Below are 25,070 nucleotides of genomic sequence, written 5' to 3'. Positions count from 1 at the left end.
ATTCAGTAATGCCTTCAACAGAAGGAAGATATTTTCAAGCTTAGTGAAAACATCTAGAGAGCTAAATGAGTCTCTTATAATTTTAATTTGCATTTATACTTTTTGTATCAGGGGATTTTGTTAAAAAAAAAAGTTCTAAAAGTCAAAGCCTCAACAGGGCCAAAAAAAAAAAATCTTTAAGAACTTCTATTAAATAACTGTATAGGAGACAACCGTAGATTAAAAATTTGGGCACATGATCACAAAATAAAATCTTAAATGAAGAAATCAGAAAACATAACTCTAATAACATTTGGTGGGGGATTTAAGCACAGAAGGAAGCCAAAGAACAAAACCATCACCAGGCAATTTTATACAAAATGTTAATGATCCAATTAGTTAAATGTAGAAACCATTTTGGACATTCTGTCATTATTTAAGAATCAAGGAGTTAGTCATTAAACCCTTCTTGAGTGACAGGATGTTTCTGGCAGAAAGAAAAAGTTTCAGACATAGCATTACATCAGAAATCATCAATTGTCATTAAAGCACATATAAACACAAATACTTTCATGGCTACAGGGACTGAACAGAGATACTGCAGCCTCGACACTCACTTTTTAGGGCTAGATGGTGGAGAAAAAAAGGAATACTAATCTTTTAAATATATACCCAGAATTAAGCAATATATTAAATATCTTTAAATATGTTACATATTTATAAGTTTTAATGGAAGGAATAACTACATAAAACAGACTTCTAAAAAATGAGATGTAACTAAACATGTAATTATTGAATTTGATAAAGGTTATATGATAATTTAGAGTCTCAGTTATTTTCTTTGAAAATGTTCATCGACTGCTTTGGGTATCAGCAAAAACATTATTTTCCTAGAGAGCCTGCATTCCTGGTAGTTTATTAGAAAGGGAGAACAAAAAGAAAGGTGCATCTAAATATGGGAAGGTCTTAAAACTTTGCTCTAGGATTTTAAATCAGACAATTATTCATGGAAATTAAATAATATATATATAATAAATCCTTCTAATTTATCTGTTTCACTGGATTCTGTTACCTGAACATGAAATTTAAAACAGCTGATCTTTAAACTCCATTTTCAAATATTTACATAGTTTTAATGTTGATCTTAGATCTGTTGTCTTTTCCTTCTATACTGAAATATCAATTACTATCTCAGAGTTCTCTGGCAATAAAGTATTTCCAAAACAAAACACAATCTATAAAACTCATATATGTTTTATGTTTGTTTTTAGACAGATTAAAATCACAAAAAATGGCTTGTTTCCAATATATTAAGAAATCCTATGATTTCCCATCATCCAACACTGCATATATTCCTGGTTTAAACTTCATAGCATAACTAGATTTTCAAAAGTCTCATCTTTTAATAACTAATGTGGCATGTATAGACAAAAAAGAGTGAAAAATTAGAGACATTGCTCATCAGTGCCATGAGCAAAATTAACTAGGCTTCTATATGTCTGAAACCAATATACTTCTACAGAATCATCCCATCCACCTGTGCCTTGTCATATACTGTTTTACATCTTCCAAACTACTTCATTATCTGCTGCCTGATAATGCTTATCTTTTAAGACTCAGTTCAAACTACTACCCTCACTTGTATATATAGATTACTCTGTGCTTTTTTTTCCTACTGTAATTCCAAATCACTTTAAACTTCTGTCATATCTATGATCATCTTTATAACAATTACGTTGAAACCACTTTTCCCCCTCAACTGTTACCTGGGGATAGAGATCATCTTCATTGCCTAGAAATGAAGTTGCATATCTCATGGCCAAGAACTATTTCTTTTAACCACACAAGGGATATTCAGTCACAAGGGGGCATTAGGTTCAGAAGTTAATTTTGAGACTTTTTTATTATATATATATATATATATATACATACATATATATATACATACATATATATATATATATATATATGTATAGTCATGTTCACTAGCAAAGAGGGAAAATGCCTTTAATTTACCTTTAACTAGTTATTTATTTCCCTTCTCTGAACCACTGTATATGTCCTATGGCCCTTCTTGACTCTTAGGCCATCCTTTTTGTGCAAAATCAAGGTAAGAAATAAGCTATCATTATACTTATGAGCTCATTTCTAAAACCACAAATAGTGAATTCCCTAAACTTTAAAGAACAGAAAAAGCAGTGGCCCCTCAAATGGGACAGAACATTAAACACAATATTAAATAACAAGAACTATAGATATTGTGAAACAACTATTTTATATACCTCATGAATTTTTTTTAACCTTGTAGTTTTTGACATACACAATGAGTTAATTTTTTTGAGGAGAAAAATTTTGGCACAGAAATTTAGCTAATGATCCAGGCATTCATATGTTAGTGGAACTTCAGGCTGATTTATTTTATAGTTACTATACTTACATCTTTGGTACTTTTTTTTTTTTTTTTTTTTTTTTTTTTTGCATCATTGAGCTTGCTTAGACAGTGCAACACTACAGGGTTCTGTTCAAGGATACTGTCTCCTGGAAGCCTTTAGGACTTCATGGTTAATGGCAACGTCTTTGAGTGAATCCTTACTGCCCCCTACCATTTCCTGGATCACTGAACTTGCTTAGACCAGGTAAGTAAACATTTGTGAATGGTATCCCACAGGGTATAGATATCACTGTGGGGTCCTGGAATTATTTTTATGATAGTGTGTCCAGGAGGTCCCATCCAACTTACTCCAAGATGGGGTTTGCTCAGCCCAGGAGTTTTCAATAAGATGCCCTCTCTTCAGATGCTGCTTTTGAGAAAGCCTGAGGGCCTGAAAAACTCTTCTTTGATGATCTCGCCAGCTTTCCTTATTGGTGGCCACTTCTCAGCCTACTATAATCACACTATTGACTAAATCGTGTTGAGAAAATTGATTAGCCATTTGAAAATAAAATAACTGACTTAAACATTATATGGAGTTATAAAGCCCCATTGAGAATATGCTGAAGGCCACAGACATTCTCCCCAGAAGATATAAAGGAATTTGGTTGTTGAAGGAGTGAGTGAATGAACAGAACACAGATTAGATGAACTTCAGTTACTCTCATTGCTCAAGTTTTTATTCCTGCTCTCAAGCTCATTCATAGCAGTTAAGCCCTTCAGATTAAGTGTGCTAGATTTACAGTCAATAATTTGTGTCCAGGAGTTCCCATTCTGGTGCAGCAGAAATGAATCCAGCCAGGAACCATGAGGATGCGGGTTCGATCCCTGGCCTTGCTTAGTGATCTGGCCCTGCTGTAGCTGTGGCACAGGCCGGCAGCTGCAGCTCTGATTCTACCACTAACCTGAGAACTTCCATATGCTGCAGGTGTGGCCCTAAAGAATAAAAATAAAAAATATAATTTGTATGTATACATGAGTTCCATGGTACATGGCGTCCCATCACCAGGATTTCACACTGAGACAGTTGTCCCTAGTTGTCCTTCTACATCAAGCTTAAAATCACCTCTATATGATACTACTTAGTCCCAACTCCCAGATGAACCCGCAAAACTATGGGCCTTTTTATATACCTAAGCTTAAAGTTCCCTACACTTCTAGTCTGGTTTGTCTAAATATAAGAAATACCAAAAACCTTTCAAATTAACATGCAATCAGCAATATATTTATATTTTGCTTTTAGGTTAAAACTGTATATATTAAGTATATACATCATTGATAATCTATTTAGTAAAGATTGGGATAGATCAACAGATCCAAAAACTATATAGAACAGCTGCATAACGCAAAAAAAAGTCTGATGAAGATAGAAGGCTAGCAGAAGTTTTTCTAAATACACTTGTTTTACATGAAAACTTCAGTAACTGTTCAAAGTCTTGACTTGCTGTTCTACATTCATTTCCTTTTTTGTTCCCTTGCCTCCCTGCCTTTTTTTGGGGGGCTGCCTTTTTTTGGGGGGGGCCACACTGGCAGCATATGGAACTTCCCAGGCTAGGGGTTGAATTGGAGCCATAGCTGCTGTCCTACACCACAGCCACAGCAATGACAGATCTGAGCTGCATCTGCAACCCATACCACAGCTCATAGCAATGTCTGATCCCCAACCCACTGAGCGAGGCTAGGGATCAAACCTGCACGCTCATGGATACTAGGCAGATTCGTTTCCATTGAGCCACAGTGGGAACACATCTACATTCATTTCTAAGCTCTCACTTCCCAGAAGCACATTTATCCAGTATTCTCTATAAACACTTTATATTTCATTTCTAGAAGAAAATAATTCACTTGCCTCAATCTTAGCAATCACCTCCACTAAAAAACAGATGAGTACTTCAGTGGTGCAGTCAATTGCAAATTTAGTGGCTTGTGTATCTGCTGTGGCTCAAGTTCAGGCCCTCATCTGGGAACTTCCTCATGCCTCAGGTGTGGAAAAAAAAAAGGAATTTTCTTATCCTTAAAACACTATTCCTCATAACATGTACTTTTCCCATTAAAGGTGAATTACCTGCATAGAACTTAAACAAAAACATGATTTAGGGAAGCAAATGTCAGGACTAATTCTACCTTAAAAATATTTTACAGTTGTACCCTCTTTTATCACTTGAAAATAAATTGTTATATTCATTTACCTAAAATTTTGAGCACTAGAAGAACAGGAACAAACTTTGGAACTCTATAGTTTGGTTATTGGAAAAGCAATAATCATGAATGTAGTGATCATATACAAAAAGATATTTTCTAAAATACAGGATGGCATTTTCACAGCAGTGTGATGGGAAAATCTGTATGCAATTTGGCTATCAGTAATAGCCCCTAATTAATGTCTGAACTGCCTTTCACCAAAGTTTTCTTGACTCCAGTTTATTATTGATGGCTTATGGTTTAGGAGCCATTGGGCAAGGAGACTTTTAGAAGATTCAGCATCTTATTGAAGGAGAATAAACTGATTCAATTATCATTTAAAACAAAATAATTAGCATCCGTAAAAATCTCCTGAAGAATAAAATATACATATACATACATATATACATACATATGTACACACATATCAAGTATCCACTTAATTTTTTTCTATTTTAAAGAAAGCCTGCTTGAATATTCTCTATATGAGAAAAATTTAGGCCAAGGAGAGGTGTAATTTTAGAACTTCCATTTTTTATAACCATAAGGATTTTGCTAGAGAAAGCTTCTCGTTGCTAATAAATTAGGTTGTCTAAATCGCCACAAATTCTTAAGAGTTAGAAGGAATCTTCTATATATCAATTCATACAACTGATTTGTTTTACACTCAAGAAAACTGAGGACCAAGCAATTAAATTTTCTCAGTTAGGCTATAGCAACATTAATCTCATATCACATTGAATACTTTGCTTTCCTTCCATTTTCAGTGTGTGCTATGTCATATATTTTCAGCCAGTGGTATATTTAATCTGCAGAGCTTTCATTAGAAGGATTTTTCCAGTTTTTCACTTAAAAATAAAAATGAGGTTTGGAATCGGAGGCACAAAGTTGTATGTATTTTTTTTTTTGATCTATTCAAATAAATAAACCTTCAATTGCCTATCAAATGCACGCTGAGTTAATTCTGAAGGGGACTTTTAATGTCTTTTTCTTCCAAATTAAGATTCATTTTTTATGGCTTCCAGTTAAAATAGATAAATTAATGTCACATACATACCATTTTCTCAGCTGCAATTTTCAAATAAATTGGTTCCATAAAATCATTCCAAAAACGAATATTTTTCTTACAAATCAGCCTACATATAGTTTTAAAAATGCATTATTGAATCATTACCTGTCTCTTTACTGGCTCACATCTGGAGTGACATTTATAGCATCTCTTATTAAACTTTCTCTCTAGCAATTTTAGGCTCCTCTGTGTGGAATTATAGTGATTAATGGCTTCATCCTGACATGACCCTCAATCATGATGGAACAAAGTTCATTAGCTACAAGACTGTGCTCTAAATTTTCAAATAAGTGCAAAAATAGAATTAAAGTATCTTTCAAACAAACTTTTCTCAAATATATAAAGTTTTATTATATACTAAATCTAGGGGAACATTAGTCAACACTATGGCAGCTCAGCTACTTAAAAGAAACTTGGTATTTAGAATAAATTCTGCCTTCAAATAACATTTTTTCCACTTGAAATATTTTGACTATGTACAATTCCTTTACTGCCTATACATTTCAGATTTCTTAAGGATATTAACATTATAACATAAGAAAGTAGGAGTTCCCGTCGTGGCTCAGTGGTTAACAAATCTGACTAGGAACCATGAGGTTGCAGGTTTGATCCCTGGCCTCGCTCAGTGGGTTAAGGATCCAGCATTGCCATGAGTTGTGGTGCAGGTCACAGACATGGCTTGGATCCCTCCTTGCTGTGGCTCTGGCATAAGCTCGTGGTTACAGCTCCGATTAGACCCCTAGCCTGGGAACCTCCATATGCCAGGGTGTGGCCCTGGAAAAAGACCAAAACAAACAAAAATTGTAAATGAGAAAGTAAGATATACAATTAAATAATATGATTACTGGGATATAAGAACCTTTAAACTATATAAAGCCTGTCTAGCAAATAAAAGTTGCACAATAAATAAAACCTCATTAACCATCAAGGATCACATAATACCTATGAAATTACACATTCATCAATGATGTATCAGATGCTGTATTTGTTCTCAGGGGGCTTATTAAAAAGGTCTCAATAAATAATAATTGTTATAACCTTGAGAAAATATCTCACATTATGGAATCAGTATTCCAAAACAAAGTGTTAGAAACAATTATGAAGAGAAAAGAACTAGATATAAGTTAGAAAAAAGGACTAAACAACAAAGAGCGAAATGTGTAAATGAGGAATAGATATTTCCATTGTGGCAAAACAGCAAAAAAACAAAACAGAAACAAAATCCCGTAATCCTTTGTTTCCCCAAAACCTTTTGACATAAATCTTGGACTATGAGGCATTGACATTTGGCACTTGTGTCAGGTTAAAGCAATACAGTAGATACTGATTAGCTCTGGTATAACAGTACCATGATGAGATCTATAGCTATACATATACCCCTGTGTGATACGGGAGGGGATGAATTTGAGGATTGTAATAATCAGACAGAAAAAGAGCCAACTTATCTAGACTTGGGAAATGTGGCAGATTAAATTTACTGCCTAAAATTATTGACTCAGTACTTCCCAGAGTATACACCCTCTATGGAAACTATATTCCATCCTAATAGTTAATGGGCTCAGTCATGTGGCTTGTTTGGCCTCCTCATGGGAACGAGTGAGATTTCCCTGCTTACTTTTAAACATGTCCATTTGACTTGTTTTGGATAAATGGTAAAAGAAGAGGTAGCAGATACAAGAAAACAGTCCTGATATGTTTATGTGAATTGATGTGTTCAGAACAACTCCTTCAACATCAGGAGCAGAACTTCCCCTATGTACTGCTGCACTATTTGCAAGCCAAGTTTCTTTACTAGAAACCAACTCCCCCAGAACCTTGATCTTGGATGTCTAGCCTCCTAGAACTGTGAAAAAATAAGTCTGTTGTTTAGGCTACTTATCCTATGCTATTTTGTTATGGCAGCCTCAGCAGAATAATACATACGGAAATAGGGTCATGTAAAAGATATGGATCCAAAGAAGATTTGGGTTTCCTAGCAGAGAAAAACAATGATGAGCTGTTAGGAGAGAGTAAGCTTAATATGAAATGGGTCATAGAAAAAAGCAGCCTAGATTAATTCTGCCTTCTTGCAGCTACCAATTATGCAGCTCTGAATTACATTAATTTTCTATTCCTTTTTACCTGTTATCTTCTATGAAGATTGATGGCACCTTACTGATGGCACCTTCTAAATTTAAATTCAATTATCAGGATAAATACATATATACCACCTCTCCAATATTCTCCTTATCAAAGAAACACTCCTAGGTAAATAAAGAATATGCATAATGCTAATCTCCTTTGAAGAGAATAAAACCTTTTGCAAAATAGAAATTATATTTTCTAGAAGGAGAGTGTCTATCTATGGAATATTCTTAGGATGTCCTTAATTACAATTGCTTATGAGAAACAGATCTGGGATATGTGGATTTATGGAACAGCTTCCTTGAAAATGTTACATAAAATAGGTGACCATCTGAGGCATAAAAGATTTCATAAACTAAAAGCTTCCCATTGTATTTCATTCATAAATAAGGACCTAGGCTATCACTGAATGTGCCAGACCTTTTCCTGTTTTGACTGTGTCTTGACTGATTTCAAGGATAAAAACATCAGGAAGATCTAACCCCAGATACAATTTGGTGTTATCTCACCCGCTATTTTTTCAACACCTTCTTTATCCACTCCCATAATCCAAGAGACATATCTCCTGGACTGCGGCTCTATAGTCTGGTTGGCCAATGGATGCCAATGATAGCATTTAGGAGTGCAGGTCTAGGAAAAAGTTTGGATATTGGTAATCCCATCTGTTACTACCATTGCCTGCCTGCCTTCCTGTGGGTCTGACAGTGGCTATGTTCTAATGTGCTTCAGCTTCCATGGTTTAGTTTTATTACCCTTATTCTTTCATTTTGTTCTTTAAGCCCAGATGAGGGTAACAATTTCTTGATAGCGCTCACCTGTGGCCGCCTCACATTTTTGTTTTTGTTTGATACTTTCTTGTTTATACCTCAGTCAAGTTCCCCTACAGCAAATTTTTGAATGTGACCTGTTTTCAGTCTGGACCCTAATTCTTACATTAGTCAATGAAGTTTAATAAACAAGACTTCTTTCTAGTATTATTTTATTTTGTCTCTGCCTTTTTTTAGGCAGACCAAAGTTTCCTTTAGAGGGAGAATTTCAGTCTGTGCTTTAGGAAGCATCTTAAGCTTTTCATTTTCAAATACCTCTATCCAGCTAGGAGATAATTTACTTCAACTATGAAGTTCTTAAAAAGCGAGAGTGAACCTGGGATTCATGGTACTATAGACAGCAGAGTTAGCTAAGCCTAGAGGATCTCTGGTTTCCTCAGAGGAATTACCCTCCTTAATATTCTACTTTTTATACTTTTGTAAACAGCATCCTTGAATTGCTTCAATTTTTCTAACTCAGATTTATAGATTATTAGAACTGGAAAGGGCCTTAAAGATAATCCTGTCAATTCCTTCAGTTGACATACAAGGAAACTGACAAGAATTGAAAAATAATTTGCTTCAAATACACATGAGCAGCAAGGCCAGGTCTGGTTCCATTTTCACCAACACACCACTTATATCAATGGGATAAAAGTCAAATTCTTGACAATAAATTGCCATATACATAAAATTATTTTACCTTTCATACAGAGTATTTGTCCCTGTTAAGTTATATGGGCTAGTAAATATAAAGTATGGAGAATATACACCTTGCATATGGCAAGTAATCAAAAATGTTTATTATAAATATGATAATATATCCAGACCCCTGAGAAATAAAGCAACTTGCTTGATTTCTAAATTATTTGGCATTGAAGTATGTTTAACACAGAGGGTTCTTGGAATATTAAGTCATAAAAATACTCTGCCACCACAAATCTTGCAAGGTTTTAGTGGAACTTTCATGTTTTAAATATAGGGCAGAGGAGTTCCCATCATGGCGCAGTGGTTAATGAATCTGACTAGGAACCATGAGGTTGTGGGTTTGATCCCTGGCCTTGCTCAGTGGGTTAAGGCTCTGGAGTTGCGATGAGCTGTGGTGTAGGTTGCAGACGCAGCTTGGATCCCACATTGTTGTCGCCCTGGTGTAGGACAGCAGCTACAGCTCTGATTAGACCCCTAGCCTGGGAATCTCCATATGCCAAAGGTGTGGCCCTAGAAAAAGACAAAATATATATACACGTATACACACGCACACACACACATATATATATATGGCAGAATCCTAAATAATTTGGTATGGCCTACAAAAGCACTAGGATCTCAGGAAGAAGGAATAATAAATTGTGTGACAAAACCATGAGGAAACCTGATGTGAGCTGAATTGTGCTTAGAAACTGGGAAGATGTAGAGGAAAACAGACATTTACAGTGAAGAGAAAAGCTGTGGATAAAGGAAGTTTCATTAATCCACCATTCATCTATCCATTCTGATATTTATAAAGAATTGTGTCTATCACATTGTAGGTTTAATGTATGAAAATATAACCAATGGGCAAAATGCTGTCATTATACAACAATATTCTACTGAAAGAAACAGTCAATAAGGAAGCAGACAAATACATGTCAGATAGGATTTACTAAACAGAAAATAACAATACCATATAAAATATGTTGGGTGGGTTGTTATGTTGGGTGGTCAGAAATAGCTTCACTGATATACATACATTTGAGCAGAAGCTAGAAGTGAGAGGGACCCAAAGTATTTTTGGGTGAAGACTGTGGCAGTGGCAAAGCATCCCAGCCTGGAGAATCAGTTCTGTGTTGTCATGGCTATTCTTCTAAGGACTCCAGAATGGGATCAATTCTTTCTAACCTTTCTTTGGTTTGGAGAAGAGGGTATCATTCTTTTTATATTTTAATCCCTTCCTGTTCCTATTTCTTAAAAACAAACCAACAGAACAAAAAACACACCTTTAGTGCTTTCCTATTCTTTCAATCCCAACTGATACAGTATTTGGAAGCAGAATTGCAGACCCACAAAGATGAAAATATGAGATCAGTTATTTGACTAGTTAAATGTGTTTGATTATTCATACATCAGCATTGGTAGAATACAGATACTATATACTCTCAAGTCAGTCATCTTCATGATATGGCAAAAGATAAAATGGATAATTAAATCATCAGCCTAGAATGATCCGGAATAAAGTGCATAGTGAAAACAAGCCTTTGTCACATGGTGGATTTAAGTCTACCAATCTGTTATGAAACCAAGATAAATATAAGACGGGGAAAGGGTAGTGGCTGAACCATTAATTCTGACATTACTGAGATCTTAAAAATCTGCATTTAATTCTCTGATCAGAAGGCACGGCGAGAGGATCAGAGAGCTTTTATGACTTGGCTAAAACGAATGTTCATCTCTTACAGTTGTAAGGATGATGGACCTGAAAAAAAAAATTAGCTGAATATTATCACTGGATTCTATATGTAGTTGTACTACAATTTAAGTTTAATTAACATCACCAGTGCTTCATTTGAAAGTTGGAGATTAAGATTTTGGAAAACTGAAATGGAAAAACTGAATCAATTTAAATATCATGAATGAAATTCTGAGCCCCTGCCAGCAGAAGCAACCAACCTTTTCTGTGTGATGAGGCTGATCCTGCCTTATTCAAGCATCACCTGAGGCAGGTAACCAACTAAAGAACAGCAATTTTCTTCATTCCCCAAGATTACCATTCTCACCTCCCACTGATTTTATATAACTGGACTGTGATACTAGCCTTCCTCAGTAGGGGGGATGATTCATTTTGATGCAGGAGAAGATAGATTACAAGTGAAAAAGAGTTTACTAATTTCTATCAACATAATTTGGGAACTATGTGGTGTGATGTATTCTACCTCTGTTAAACAATGAAGAAAAGAACATATGAGATTGGGAAACATTTACAAATATGACTTGATTTAATAAGATTCTGGATTCATTGTATTAGAACTAACTGGGGATGCACCTACACCTAACATTTTTCTGGAAGTTGGCTGAAACCTATACTGAGTGCTAGCCTGAAATAAACTAAGACATCAGAAATTTAAAAAAAAAAAAGAAACTTAAAGGACATGAAAGATTTAAGTAGACTTGATGGATTTGATCTCATAAAAAAAAACAAGGTTCAACTAAATGTTATCTATAATAAACCAACCTTAAATGATAACCTAAAATACAAATGAACAATATCTATCATGCTTATAGTCAAAAAAAGGTGCCAAGTGTCTATACTAATATCACACATCACTATGACAAAGAACATTACTGAAAATAAAGTTTCTGCCCATTGTAAAAAAAAGATCACTCCAAGAGAATATGTTTACATATTTAACGAAACTTTAACATTAAAGTGATAATTGATAGAAATTGAATCTCCAAATTGCACGTGTCTATTTAAACATTACTCTCTCAGTAATTGATAGAACATACAGAAAGAAAATTAGTAAGGGCATAGAAAGTGAAAAATATGATGAACCAACTTGATTTAATTTATATTTACAGAATATTCTACACAACACAAAATATGCATTTTTTCAACTTCACATAAAACATTTACCAAGATAAACTACATCTTATTCAATGTCATGAAATAGTTACAATAAGTTTTACACAACTCAAGTCACACAAGTATGTTCTTTTACTACAACAGAATCAAATTAGAGCTTAATAATGGAAAAAATATCTGGGAAAAGGCCACCTATTTGAAATTTAAGCAACACCTTTCTAAATAAACCATGGGTCAAATAAATCATAAGACAAATTAGAAAATATTTAGAAATAAATGAAAATAGTATATCAAAATTTGAAGAATGAACTTAAGACAGTGCTACAAGGGAAATATATATAGCATTAACTAAGAATCAGGAGAGGTTGGAGATTAAAAATCAAACTCTACTTTCATAAAAGAAAAAAAGTGTAATTCAGAATGATTTGCTTGGAAAGGTAGTATTTTGAGCCAAGGTTTCTGAAATACTACCATTTTATTCCAAATTTCTGTCTTAATAGAAAGTGAAGACGTAGCACTATTTTTTTTTAAGTCAGAAATTCAGTGATAATAGAAATAAAAAGTTCTCAAGTAGAAGGTAGTATTTCTAATTAAGGCAATTCTTCTAATTCCAACAGATGTGACTGAGGGTGTGTTAGACTGAGTCAATCCTCCCAAAATTGATGCTCCCTGACTGACAACATCTCAGGGCAAATCGCATTCCCTCCTAAAACTTAGTTTCTTCACCGCTAAGGTGAATGAGTTACATTTATTGAAATATACAGTGCCATTTATCTTGAAAATTGTCTATTTTTGACAAGTATCATTAAGTTCCTGATAACACATATCGTATGAAGTGCCGAAGGCAATACAATGATTTGCATTGTTTCTTTTCTCAAACTGCTTATAATGTATTGCCTAAAATATACCTTATATGATAGAAACGCAGATTTATCTGTGATACAGGTTAAAGTATAAACCACATCTTATGATGATCAAAAAGAGCCAACATTTTCTTAACATAAGTCACAGAATTATGGATATCTGTATCTGCATATCACTGACTTGTTGACCTCCTTATCTGCATAGTTGCTCTTTGTATTCTCCATATCAAAAAATTGACCCTAAACTTTAGAAGTTTACAAGATTAATGTTAAGAAAATGTGTCACATCATCATATGCTCTAAGGTCAGGTATTATATAGGAGAGCCATCTAATAGGCAAAACAGCCAACTGGTCTAAAAAAATGTGAAAAGTACTTACCACCTCTGCAACATTTAGAGGCACACCTGTTTCTTTTTCAAAAATACCGCAGTAACAAGGAGGTTTTACATGAAGCAACCTCTTCAGATGTTTGAGGTAGCACAGAGTGATGTTTCTAGACACATGCTCTCTGGATCAAATTACAATTGGCCTAGAAAAAATTAACAAAGCTTATGTCAAATTCATCAAAGCCTGCAACAGTGACATACATGATAATTATTGGTAAAGGGACAAATGGGGGTTTAACAAATCCCTGAAAAAAATCACTTTTACTTTGTAAACCCTGGCATAACTTTCTCTTTGCTCTGGGACTTCAATTTTACCCATTTTTCTCCTCTTACTCTCCCTAGGCAATGACTTGCTGTGAAATAACTCCCCCTGGTAAGGAATGTGCATGTGAACCAAACAGCAGGAAGCTAAGCAAAGCCTCCTAGTGCCATTTTTTTCCTTTCCTTTCCATCAGCCCATTAAGACAAAATGACTATTAGCCACATTTAGGAGCTGAAAACATTGGGAACATGTTTATATGGAGCATTAAGTCTTAATCCCTAAATGAAAATTAAAATAAAATGTGCAATTTCTTTAATTCTTACTATACTATTAAACAATATGAAGCACAATTTCAAGCTGTAGGAAAATGGGATGGAACAAATATAGCCTTTATTTTCTCTACGAGACTCTAATATTATCCTTTAAGAAAAGTGGCTGAAAATAACCAGTCATTTTAAAGTAATTTAAACATACCCCCAAACTGAAAATTCAGTATGTCCCTAAGCTCTCCATGATCCATTTCAAGTTTTCTAAGTCTATTTTAAAAACTATCAAAGAATCCAAAGGCCATTTCCTAAATGGCCCCACCAGACTTACAGAAAATATACAGTATACAGAATGAACCCAAGAAGGTAATGCATGATAAGCATGGCCTCTGGCACACATTGAAATAGTTTTTGAGAAGTTACTGATAAGAACACCGATGACTTTAATATTTGCTAAAACACTGTATTTAATATTAGTGACCATCACATATCAAGCCAAATGTCAATATTTCTCAAAATGTGAAAAAAAAAAAAAACCATTGACAGCAGACACTTGAGTGGCAGTGTTAAAAGTTCACCATATTTTTATAATTCATCTTGTAACTTGAGAACATTACTCTACATGTGTGAGGAAAGCCAACATGCAGAATAAGAGGAAATTGTCCAAAGGACAAGCAAAGTCAGGATTCTATTTAATTCAAAGCTTTCTCCCCTGTGTGACTTAGTCTCATATTTGGCCAACAGAACTCAAAAATGCATCTCTTTTGGTATTAATTCACTGAAATCTCAACCGTGCTCCTATCAGCTTTCATTGCTTGTCCGACATGGCCATTGAATCCTGGAATTGCAAAGAACTTTTACATTCCCTAGTCCTTACATTACCTACCCCTCCCTCACTGTCCCAATGCTTTGGCTATGAGTGACTTTTTTTTCATTATTCAATAATACAATTCCTACTTCTACATGTAGCTCTTTTTATTTCTTTTTTTTTAATAAAAAGAAACCATTTGTTTATAAAAAAAAATCCACTTCACAAATAAAATTCATTCAAGAACAGCTCTTTTTATTTCTAGATGCTTTTCAAAAATAGCTAACTTTTAATTGAAATGCTCTCCACATTGCTATTTCCATTGGCTATTAGATTCTGCTGTGAAGGTGTATCATATGTAGTTCTGCGATATCACCTCTATTTAAACATCTAACTTTACCAGGGGAGTGAATCTCTAGCATCAAGCATTTGTTACTGACACATGACAATTACACTGAATTAATCCATGACTGTCCACTGCTAAGCAATAATTCATACAAAGCTTTTATTCACCGAATAAGAAACTTATGCAGTTTGGTCCTTCTGATGTTGTCTTTGAGAATTGTGGAGGCATTTTATTTCAAGAAAATCCTCATTGATAATGTCATCTCTGATACACATGTCAAAAAAAATCTTAGGTTGGGCACTATCTACAACAGAGACTCAATTACAGTATCAATAGTTTAAGTATAAAATGAGGATCCCAGAGTTTCAATCTGACTCATCTGAAATCTCACCTTAAGTCCAAATGTACACTAACAACTACAGCTTTGGTTCCTGTAATCTTTTCCAGGTAAAAATACCTCTGAGACTTAGAAAAATTTTATAATTTCCTAAAAGGCTTTTCTAAGAACTCAAGGTATTCATCAATATCTAGATTTATGTCAACATTAGATGGTTTAATACATGTTCAGATTGAGATTGTGCTCTAAATCAAGTGAATGCATTTAACTAGGAGCTAATGTGCAAATTCTAGTTGTGGAAAAGGGCTCACATGGAAGAATTTGGTTTATTTTATTACTACTGGCTCTCCCTGCATCCTCTCCCCATCTATGAAATAATGTTAAGGGAAATCAAAAGTGGACATAAAAAGTACCCAGTAATCTAAAGTGGTATTATAATGATTATAAAAATTAACTAAAATGTTACTAAGCACCTTCCATGTGACAAGTACCATGTTTCATTTCACTCTATGAATGACCTACTGGCAAGACATTATTCTCTTTTAAAGGATAAAAATGTGGCTTAGTCACCCAGAAAAGAAATAGCATTTGAATGCATATCCAGTGATGTGCTGGATAAGAATAAAAAGAGATTACTAAATTTTCATTGAATCATCAAAATCTTATTTTTGTCTGAAATTTCCATTTTTAGTTCTCCTATGTTATTGTCTGTATGAAATCAGAACATTTAAAGGCTGAAAATGTATTGGATAATGATTCAGCCTCATTCCTAATTGGTTAAAACTGAACTAACATTTGAAACCATTTCTTAGGTATTCTCTAACAAAAGCATTTCTGGATCAGAAACCTCCAGAAAGAGTGGAAACAGGTATCAAGAAACCGATAGCTTAAAATAAACTACAATGACATTAACATTTATGTTTGAGTATTTTCATCTTCAAAAAACAAATCTCTTCAGCAAGATCTTTTGTCTACTACACAGAAGTCACCATCACTGCAAATGGCCTGATGAGAAGGCTAAAGATTTCCTGCTCTGTAGATAAAACAAAGGTATGTTTCGTGACTATCAAAGCAATACACTGAAATGGCTCTGGAGATAAAAACACCGTGGTCAGGTTACGGCCCCATCATTTCTAATGTGATGCTTTAGAGACCTGGTATAATCTAGGCATCCCTTTTCATCATTTGTAAAATGGATATGTTACAATTTATATCCTGGGACTCAGAGATTATGTAGTATACTTTGTTTCCAAACTTGGTTGCAAAGTAAGATCACTTTGAGAGCTCTGAAAACTGTGTATGCCTGTATTCACCATTAGCCATCATGGCTTAACAGTTCCAGTGTGTGATGTGGGATTTAGAGATTTAACGAGATTTCCAGGTGACCCTAATAAACACACTAAGTGTAAGAAACTATGGGGCTATTATCATACTGATGAGCACTATGTCTCAACATGTAAATATTCTATTGTGATCACAGGTAACATCAGATACGCAACCTTGGACACATAGCCTTAATGAGATAAGTTTTGTTGTATGTGAAGTAAAAATTAAAATAGGATTTTATTAACTAGGTTGATGTGAGATGCTTAACAAAATGCCTGGTTAGAAGTACAAAGAAAAAGTTATTTTCCCCTCAAATCATGCAGTTTTTTTTTTTTTTGGGGGGGGGTGCTTTTTGCCTTTTCCAGGGCTGCTCCTGCAGCATATGGAGGTTCCCAGGCTAAGGATCTAATGGGAGCTGTAACCACCGGCCTACGCCACAGCAACGCAGGAACCGAGCCATGTCTGTGACCTACACCACAGCTCATGGCAACGCCAGGGATTGAACCCGAAACCTCATGGTTCCTAGTCGGATTCGTTAACCACTGAAGCCATGACGGGAACTCTGTGCAGCTCTTCTTTCTACATCATTATGAATATTCATAAATTAAGGACCAATATAAATATGATGCTCTATGCAAAACCTACAGCACTAATCCATTCTAACAATTCATTCTTGCTATACTGAAAGAATTACTCCACCTGATCTAAAATCTCCTGCCTCTACACATTTGCTTACATAATCAAAGACATTTTTTTTTAATACAGCTCAAATTCTTCTCCTTGCCAGAAGCCTTCCTTAACTCCTGCTACTCCGCTTTTAATGAAAGTAAATCCATCCTTCCTTGAGCCCATAGATCAGTCTTAACCTCTTCTTGACATTGCTAAGTTTTACTTTGTATTGTATTTGAAATATGTCTGTAATTGCTAAGATTTGAAAGCAGTGTTGTTGAGCAATTTATTTTTCAGATCTCAGCTAATAGAGACATGGAGCTAAATCTATTTATTCTGACTTACTATAAGCTTGAGCCTAATTTTAAGTATAACAGGTTTGAACAGCAAAAGTTTCCAATTTTGTCAATCACATTGAAGACAGTTTCAGTATATTTAACACTCATTGATATATGCTGTTGTTCAAGCAAAAAAAAAAGTATAAGCTTAATAGAACTATTAACTTTATAGCATTTCTGGTATATGACAAAGCACTGGGCACAGCTTCACGTGTTATAAAATCATCTGCTTTTATCATTATAAGTATAAAACTTTCCTCAGCATGATGCTTCTATAATTCAAGTTTTATTAACCTGTTAAAGAGACTACTACAGAAGCTCGTCTTATTTTTCCAACAGTATTCCATGTAGTGATTATAGGAATAGCAGATTGCTAAACCTGGTCATCCACTCACCTATCTTCATAAAAGCCCTAAATCTCAGTTCCAAAATCTTAATGACAAACACACGTGCTTCTAACAGAATCAATTTTCTGTCTTATACTATTGTGAATACTGCTACAATGAACATACAGATGCATGTATCTTTTTCAATTAAAGTTTTGTCTGGATATATGTCCAAGAATGGGATTGCTGGGTCATATGGTAGTTCCATATTTAGTTTTCTGAGGTATCTCCATACTGTTTTCCATAGTGGTTATACCAACTTACATCCCCACCAACAGTGAAGGAGGGTGCCCTTTTCTCCACACCCTTTCCAGCATTTGCTAATTGTTGACTTGTTAATGATAGCCATTCTGAAGGTGTGAGGTCTTGCTTGCCTGCCTCATAGTAGTTTTTTCATTTCTCTAATAATCAGTGATGTTGAGTTTTTTTTCTCACGTGCTTGTTGGGCATCTTTATATCTTTGGATAAATGTCTATTCAGGTCTTTTGCCCATTTTTCCATTGGGTTTTTGGGGTTTTTTGGCTGTTGAGTTGTGTAAGCTGTTTGTATATGTTAAAAATTAAGCCCTTGTCAGTTGCAGTGTTTGAAATTATTTTCTCCCATTCTGTACATTATCTCTGTTTTTTTATGGTTTCCTTTGCTGTGCAAAAGCTTGTCAGTTTGATTAAGTCCCATTGGTTTATTTTGCTTTTATTTCTGTTGCCCTGGGAGGCTAACTTAAGAAAACATTTGTGCAGTTGATGTCAGAGAATGTTTTGCCTATGTTCTCGTCTAGGAGTTTGACGGTGTCTTGTCTTACGTTTAAGTCTTCAAGCCATTTTGAGTTTATTTTTGCATATTTTAACACTTTGAGAAGCCACTCAAGATTTTGGCCTATAGGACTATAAAATAATAAATATCTGCTTTAAGCTGCTATTTGCAGTAATTTGTTATGTTAGCATTAGAACGTTAATACAGATATTTTGTTGAGGCTTGAGAATGAGTGAAGAAAACACGTTTTTAAAAGATGATCTTACCGAATCAGGTCCACTTGCCGGATGCACTGCAAGGCAAGCACTCAGAAGCAGGTTGACCTCTGTCTGCAGTGTTGACGGTGCTCGTGGTGCTGGTGGTGGTGGTGGTGACGAAGGCAGGAGCGTAAAGAGAGCAGAAAACCATCTCCCCAACCTGAGGGGGCTGGGGTATTTATAGGATAAGCAGGGCGGTCTTAGGCGTGGCAAAAGGTGATTGGAGGTGGTAGAAAGCTTGGTAATCAGTGTTAGGTGCATGCCATGTGCAGAGGCCCTTAGGAGGGGAAGGTGGGGTTTGCAGAGCTCTGACCTCAAAAGGCCTTTCATCAAACACCTGCGAGCCCAGTTTTAGGGTGGGTAGTACCAACCAGCCCCAGCTGGCTCTCATTGGGCAAGAGCTGATTCCAAGTTCCTGTAAAACAACTAGGCTAGGTGAAGCTGGGATGGTCTGGAATTAAAGAGGGGGAGGAAAAACAACAAAGAAACTAAACTAAAGGGATCTTTAACAGTGAAGGGAGTTTAGAAGCAAAGGAATTAACAGGTTGTTTCCCTGTCTGTAGCTCTGCAAGACAAGCTCAAGAATTCCTGTTAGCCAGCAACTTCTCTTAACTCTGGGGCACAGTCAATAGAATAGTTACCACAAATTTATTTGTTAACATAAAACATGAATGCTACATTATACACAAAAATTGACTAGGGAAAATTAAATATTATATATAATAATATCTAATTTATGCATACACACAGATATCAATGTCCTTACATATTGAATTACACAGATTTCTTAACTTTATATCAATTAATTCCTAATCAAGTTTGTATTACTTTTACTCAAAGTGATTATTTTCCAGTATTATATTTCTTGCATATCTTATTTTAAAGTTATATGTTCTTCAACAGGTAGAGATCAGATCTTACCTTTCTTACTACTGTGATCCCCAGAGTGATTGGGATATAAAATATGCTCATTATTTTTTTTCAATGAGGCAAAGGATTTTTTTTAACATCTCGCTATAATTTAGGACATCATTCTAAAGTTTTACTAACTAATAAAGATTTTACAAAATATGAAACAAATACAGTTCTGCCAAAGAGTATTAAATGCCATTCTAATGTATATTCTTTTGGAAAGGCTAAAGAAAAAATGCCACCAGTTTTTCAGTTCTCCTTATGTGAGAGAAGTCATGCTCAAGGGGTAAAAAAACCCAGTCCTCTTGGCAGATGCTGTTTTATAGTTAAAACAGATGTATCATTTTATCTTGACCCAAAGCATTAAACATATCTGCTCAAATTTGCTTTCTTTAATCCCATAATCCTCAAACATTTTTTTTTTAATTATAGACTGGTATTCTTATAGGCTTCCCTTAAAAAGGAGAATATCTTAGTTACTTTGACATTCTGCCCTAAGTACAGAGCTATTTATAAGTATTAATTAATACTGCTGAATTATTCATAAGTCATTATTTTCTATCATAAGGAGCTATGAAAATCTAAGAAAACTGTATGAAGGAAGTGGACCACTTTTTCAAGAAATGACCTTATGCACACAAACCTACAAGAAATATTAGGAAAATTAAATCCTCCAGAAAGGTTTACATGGATACCAAGTAAAATTAATTACAAATAAATGGATTTAATGTACAGCATGGTGACTATAATTAATAACATACTGAGAACTTAGAATTTTCAAAGAAAGTACATCTGAAATTATCTCACTCCTCCCCCCTCAAAAGGTAAATATGTAAGGTAGTGGATATGTTAATTAAGTTGATTATGGTAATAATTTCACAGCATATACATATATCAAATCATGTTGCACTCCTTACATATATATGATTTCATTTGTCAATTATACCTAAATTTAAAAAAGAAAACAGAAAAAAGTAGACATGGCCCAAAGAGCATCATATACATACATTCTGCTGTAGAACAAATATCTTAAAGCACTGGTTTTAGCTGTGATAAATATAAGTACTCAGCCCTTTGAGAAGGAAGTGGAATAGCCTGTGGTAGGAGGCTTAACACATATTATTTTAGATGTATCTGTTTCTAGAATACCTACCACCATCTGTGTAGAGGAAAGAATGAAAACTAATGATTTACTTGCTATTTTTTTTTCATTCAAGCACAGGCTGCATAGTGACCAATTAAAAAAAATAATAACAATGCATTATAAGGTTTAATAACATATATATAGAAGTCGTGAAAAAAACAGGGAGGACAAAGGATAAGATGGAAGGAAACTAAGTATGTTGTTGCACTATGCTTATTCAATGTGTGCAGTAGTATAATATAGAACATTGGACTGCTATACATTATACATGAATGTCGTTGCTGGGGTCCCTGAAACCACCTCAGTGTTCAATGATTTGCTAGGAGGAATCAGGGGACTCAGAATATGTTCAATCTTTCATTACAACAAAAAGATACAATGCTAAATTAGCAAAGGAAAAGTCACTTGGGATTAATTCTAGAGGAAACCAGGTGCAAGTTTTGAAGCAAGCATCTTCTCCCTGTGGAGTCACACAAGATGCACTTAATTCCTCCAACAACAGGTTGTGAAAACATGTGAAATGTTTTCTACCAGGCAAGTTCATTAGAGACTAAGTGCCCTGGGTTTTTACTGGAGGATGATTGCATAGTCACCCTCTGTCTTATTCCAAAATTTTAGACTCCTGGAAGGAAAGCAGGTGTTCAAGGAAAACTGCTTTGTTTTTATGCAGAGTTTTAAGCACAGTAAGCCATTCTCATTAGGAAATGGTGATAAACCTTCCTGACATCCAAGTTCACAAATACGAGACAAGGGTAAATCTTGCAAGTAAGCCTTTCTAAGGATAGCAGCCTCAGGCTTGCTTTTTTTTTTTTTTTTTTTTTTTTTTTTCTGTACAATAGTAAACCTTAAAGCACAAAGTTAAAAAAAAAAAAAAAAAGTTTAGCTGATAAGCCACTCAGTGGTGAAGATAAAAACAAACCATCAAAAATATTCAGTAAATAACAATTTGGAAAGATAAATGGGTAAAAAAAAGAAGGTAAGGAACAAATAGAAAATAAACAGCAAATGCCAGATTTAAATTCAACCGAGTAAACAACTGCTTTAAATAAACAGTTTAAATCTTCACTGTCCAATACAGTAGCCACTAGACAATATGACATCTAAATACTTGAAATGTAACCAGTCTTAATTGGAATGTATTGACATGTTTTATCATAAAATACATATCAATTGTTTAAAAATCACCAAAAAGGGTAAAAAAATTCGATAAATTCATAATGAATACATGTTTAAAATATGCTTTGATTAAATGAATACAATAACATTTTATTAAAATTAATTGCATCTATTTCCTTTTTTCTTTTTAATGCTCCAGAAAATTTTAAAATTCCTATGTTCCTGAATTTGTGGCTTGCATTACATGTTTTTTTGGACAGCAATGATATAAACAATCAAATTAAAAGACATTGTATGAGTAAAAAACAAGAAATCAACTATAAGCTATTTTGGAGAAAACCTCTTCAAATATAAATACATGAATAAATTAAATGTGAAGGATGGAAACAGATTTATCATATAAATATTAATCAACTAAAAAGTGGAGTGGCTATATTAATATCCAGCAAAGTAGACTTTGAAAAAGAAATATAATTGGGGATAAAGGGGAGCATTCTCATAAACAATCCTAAATACTCATGCTTGATAACAAAGCTCTAAAAGAGGTAAGACAAAAAATGAGAGCTGAAAGAAAGTCAAATCCACAATTGCAAATGAAGATTTCAAATATCCTCTTTACATAATTAATGAAAACATAATTGAACAATCAGTAAGGTTATAGAAACCTAAAATAACATATTAAGGAACCTGACCTTCAGGAATCAGTGTTGCCCTGAGCTGTGGTGTAGATCACTGATGATTCTTGGATCCCGCATTGGTGTAGCTGTGGTGTAGGCCGACAGCTGTAGCTCTGATTTGACCTCTAGCCTGGGAACTTCCATATGCCACAGGTATGGCACTAAAAAGTCAAAAATATAAATAAACCTGACCTTAATTGATATTTATAGAAATTCCATACACAGTAGAAAGAATACATATTATTTGAAATGCACATGAAACATTCATCTAAACAGAAACAAATTCTGGCTATAAAACTAGGATCAGGATATTTAAAAACGGAGTCTCTGAATACATTAGAATTAAAAGAATATTGAAGAAAGATATTTGGAAAATATATGAATATTTAGAATTAAAAATCATGCTTTCATATAAACTATGGAACAATAAGAAGTCACTTGGGAAATTAGAAAATATTTTGACCTGAATGAAAACAAAAGCACAATATATGAAAGTTGTGGAATGCATCTAATTAAGTACGTCAAAGGATATTCATAGCATTACATGCTTATATTAGAAGCATAGTAGATCAATCATTTAAAATTTCACCTAAGATAGTTTTAAAAAGAGAGAAAAAAATCAAATTAAGTATGGAAAAGTATTAAAGATAAAACAGAAATAAATGAAATAAAACAATGAAATCAAATAATAAATTCAGTAAACCTCTAGATGCATGAAAGGAAAAGGAAAGAAGTCTCAAATTATCACCATAAAGAACACAAAAGGAGACTAGATTACTGAGGTTTCAGACATTAAAAACATAATAAGAACATATTATGAATAACTTTAATTAATTTCAATAATATAAAATTGAAAAACTCCTTGAGTGATATAAACTAAAAACCCCCTCAAAATTAAAAGAATACTTTATTTTGAATAAGCCCTATATATAACAATGTAACTGAATTTATAGTTAGTAATCTTACAAAAAAAATTTCAGAGCTAAATATTTTTGCCAATGAATAGTATCAAACATTCAAATATATATACACATACGCACACAGGCACACACACACAAACTATTCCAGAATGTAGAAGAGTAGGAAGCACTTAGTTTTATGACGCTGACTGTTTACCAAAACATTAAAAAAAAAATTAAAATAAAACTTATAGACCAATATCCCTAAGTATACAGAATTAAGATATCTTTCACACAATTTTAACAAACCTAATCAGTAATTCCTAGAAAGAATAATGTATCATAAACTGGAATTTAATTCTAGCCATGTAAGCTCAGTTAAACATTCATGGTCAATGAAGTTCATGTAAATGGAATAAAGGTGAGGGGGTAGGCATAAAGTTATCTGATTAGATGCAAAAATTTCTCTAGGCAAAAATAAAACCTGTCCATAATAAAATCTACAAGTTGGAATATTCTGTGAATGTGTATTGATGAATGTGTATGTGCTTTTATGTTTCACAAACATTTTATTTTATTTATTTTTAATATTTATTTATTTATTTTTCTTTTTAGGGCCACACCCATGGCATGTGGAGGTTCCCAGGTTAGGGGTCCAATTGGAGCTACAGCTGTCAGCCTATGCCACAGCTACAGCAAGGCAGAATCTGAGCTGTGTCTGCGACCTACATCACAGCTCACTGTAACGCCAGATCCTAAACCCAGTGAGCAAGGCCCGGGATCCAGCCTGCAACCTCACGGTTCCTAGTCAGATTCATTTGTGCTGTGCCGAGACAGGAACTCCTGAAATATTTTATTTTAACCATCCCTTTTTAACAAAGATTTTAGAAGGATTTTTTTATAGAAAAAAAATGTAAAAATAGTAGAAAGTTCCAAATATTCTTCACCTAGTTTCCACCCTCCAACACCACCATGGTATAATTATCAAAACTAAGAAATCTATACTGGTTCACTGCTATGAACCAAACTTCTTATTTTATTTACATGTAATAGCTTTACCTATTCTGGTTCCAGGATTCAAGTCAGGATGCTACATTATATTTAATCATTGTGCTTTCTTAGTCTTTCTCGCTCTCTCTCTCTTTTTTTTTTTTTTAGTGACATTCACAGACTTTGTT

At 34.2% G+C, this 25,070-nt stretch overlaps 1 long non-coding RNA gene across 2 annotated transcripts in view; it reads right to left on the bottom strand.

Moving 5' to 3' along the window:
* LOC102166247 (uncharacterized) overlaps positions 1-25,070 on the bottom strand; it is a 463,609-nt gene that overhangs the window by 405,188 nt on the left and 33,351 nt on the right. Inside the window, exons 4-6 of one of the 2 annotated variants that reach the window (XR_014837150.1) lie at positions 23,009-23,154; positions 19,154-19,559; positions 13,392-13,542 (exon numbers count right to left, since the gene is read on the bottom strand). This is a non-coding gene — a long non-coding RNA (uncharacterized LOC102166247). Of the gene's footprint in view, positions 1-13,391; positions 13,543-19,153; positions 19,560-23,008; positions 23,155-25,070 lie in introns of those variants that run through there. The other variant, XR_014837151.1, reaches the window with a different exon arrangement.

This window comes from Sus scrofa, chromosome 2 (genome assembly GCF_054392235.1).
Source record: "Sus scrofa isolate SSC_HxYL_T2T_F1_AM1 chromosome 2, Sscrofa_HxYL_maternal_Yorkshire_Landrace_v2.0, whole genome shotgun sequence".
NCBI lineage: Eukaryota > Metazoa > Chordata > Mammalia > Artiodactyla > Suidae > Sus > Sus scrofa.
This window is presented reverse-complemented; position numbering and strand designations above follow the sequence as displayed.